The 2,637-nt window shown below is 47.1% G+C and overlaps 1 long non-coding RNA gene across 1 annotated transcript; it reads left to right on the top strand.

The window, feature by feature from the left end:
* Positions 1 to 1,002: 1,002 nt before the first annotated feature.
* On the top strand, positions 1,003 to 1,678 carry LOC127323997 (uncharacterized). The gene is made up of 3 exons (XR_011750825.1): positions 1,003 to 1,197; positions 1,291 to 1,464; positions 1,567 to 1,678. It is a non-coding gene; the product is annotated as an uncharacterized lncRNA (long non-coding RNA).
* Positions 1,679 to 2,637: the final 959 nt, after the last annotated feature.

Here is a 2,637-nt window from a genome sequence, read left to right as displayed (position 1 = left end):
GTCACGGTGGAGGAGATAGTCCAAGGGTTTGAGGACCTGGACATTGACATTGCTACACCTGAAGGGGTGAAAAGACTTGGAGATGTCAAGCGCCAGTTCATTCTATGGCAGAAGAAATTTATCAAGTTTCCAGGCGAGGCGCCAACAAGTCCACCCCCGTACGGTGGTGGTGGTGGCGGTGGCGGTGACGGTGGCGGTGGCGGTGACGGTGGCGGTGGCGGTGGTGGTGGTGGTGCTTCACCTACACCTCCTTCACGTCAGCCGACGCCGCCCCCCAATTCACCTCCGGCGGGTAAGCAGACGCCGCCCCCGCCCTCGTCCGGCGGGTGATCAGACACCGCCCCCCAATCCACCTCCGGCGAAGAAGCAGAAGCAGTCCTGGGTTATTAACCCGGACCCTTATGTACCTAGAACCACAAAGATACCAGAGCCATCACTGAAGCCTCTCATCCCGAGGCCTTGGGAACTTAGTGTCGAGGAAAATGCAGCGGCCGTGGCTGCTCAGCATGAGAAATGGAAGGAGGAGTGCAAGAAGAAAAGAGAGGGCGAGCCCAAGCCAGTATTTTCTGACAAGCAAAAGCAGTGGGCTAAGTCATTTTTGAACACACCGTCCCAAGCCGCGAAGAATCTGCCTGACGACTATTTACGTGAACTTCGTAGGCAAGCACTCGCGTTCAAGAGGAACCAAGAGTTGGCGGAGAAGAAAGCCTTGGAGGAGGCCGTGAAAAACTTAGAAAGGGGGAAAGAAGTTGCCCAGCTCGGGGAACAAAGTAAACAATCGATCGCCCCGCTCATAGTGCAAGCCGCCGGTCCGGATGCCCCCGATATCATAGCAGCTGCGGCAGCACATGGATTGACTGTAACGAGTGCCAGAGAACAAGCGGCCGACTTAGGTATCACTCTTCGTGCACTGTTAGGCCTTGATGAGGCGCTAATGAAGGACGTAGTATTTACATATGTGAAGAATGACCCTCTCGTCGAGCCTGCGCAGGAAGAGGATCTACCTCGACAAATGAAAGGTCTGCTAAATTGGTACAAGGGTTACATAAAACATAAAAACGCCAAAGACTATATCTATGCGGAAGTTAGATATGAGCATCACTTCAAACATTACTATGTACAAATTCATCTGAGTGAATTGTTCCAGCTGTTCAATCTGCGCGACCTCGACAAATCTATCATCAGTTGCTACGTTCTGTAAGTGATTTATTAATTTCTACCCCATCTCGTTCATTGCCTGCACTATATATATATTGTCCTAACTATCTTGTTGTGTACGCTATTATGCAGAATGAAGAAGCGGGAAATGCGAATAAGGAACATCCATGATGTTGGGTTCATTGACCCACAAATCGTTAATTCATATGTGTTAGAACACCACCCCGCCGACGTGGAGGATGACCTGTGGCGGTTTATTAGAAAACAGACACTCAAAAGTGATATTCTATTTCCTTACCATTTTGGGTGAGTGTTTCTATCTTGAGCACATTCTCTTTTGTTTACTCCATGCATGGTATGTGGCTAATCGATGAGTTGTGCATGACTCTGCATGTATCGTGTCCGCAGGTTCCACTGGATTCTTATGGTAATTCAAGTTCAGACCTCCTCAGTTCTCGTCCACGACTCTCTGAATATGGATCCGGCGCTTTGGGCCGACATGAGAAAAATGATGCAAAAGTAATTATTTTCATTCATTTGCGCTCTATATCGATCGGCCTATTTCGTTCATCATTTCCTAATATCAAGTAACTAATTAATAACTCTCTTGTTCATTTAATTTTCTTTGCCTCGTAGGGTTTGGAGACGGTTTGTAGATACCAAGATCGGTGAATTCAAAAAAGAGCTACATTTTAAAATGGCAGTGCGGACGACTGGGGATATTCAGCCACCGGGGACCAATCTATGTGGATACTATGTTTGTGAGAGGATCCGGAGATACTGCAATGAGCGGGACCAGAAGTGTGAGAACAACATCCTGAGGAATAACCTCCGGAAGACGCTTAGTCCAGAAGCTCGCTTCCGACCACTTCAAGAGGAACTAGCTGGATGGTTGGCGAGGGAAGTCATCGATCCTAGAGGAGAACACCATTACGATGACGTAGAACTTTATATGCACTAAATTATGGATGGAAACTTGTTCAAAATTGTATATGGTCATCCGATATTGAATATATATTGTATATGGTCATCCGATATTGAATATATATAGTATATTCCTCTTGAATTCTTTTTGGTTCTAATTTCAAATTTGTTTGAAATTGTACATTCATATGCATATATGTAGTACCGTGGAATATGTGAAACTCCTTCAAAATTAAAACCCAAAAGAAATAAAATAATACAAATTAAAAAGAAACCAGATTTAGGGGGAGGGGGGGCTAAACCCTAAACCCTGCGGAGGCCTTTAGTCGCGGTTGGCCAGAAGAACCGCGACTAAAGGTCCTCCGCCCTGGCGCTCGCCTGCGGCCCACGTGGACGGGCCTTTAGTCGCGGTTCGCCTTTAGTCGCGCTACTTTGGTCGCGGTTGCGCAACCGCGACTAATGGCAGTTGCGAACCGCGACCAAAGCCCCTTTTTCCACCAGTGTATATGTACTGATTGAGAAGATTAACTACCTACACTAATCAAGAGCTTCTTT

Source organism: Lolium perenne, chromosome 2, assembly GCF_019359855.2.
Source record: "Lolium perenne isolate Kyuss_39 chromosome 2, Kyuss_2.0, whole genome shotgun sequence".
In the NCBI taxonomy this organism is placed as follows: domain Eukaryota; kingdom Viridiplantae; phylum Streptophyta; class Magnoliopsida; order Poales; family Poaceae; genus Lolium; species Lolium perenne.
This window is presented reverse-complemented; position numbering and strand designations above follow the sequence as displayed.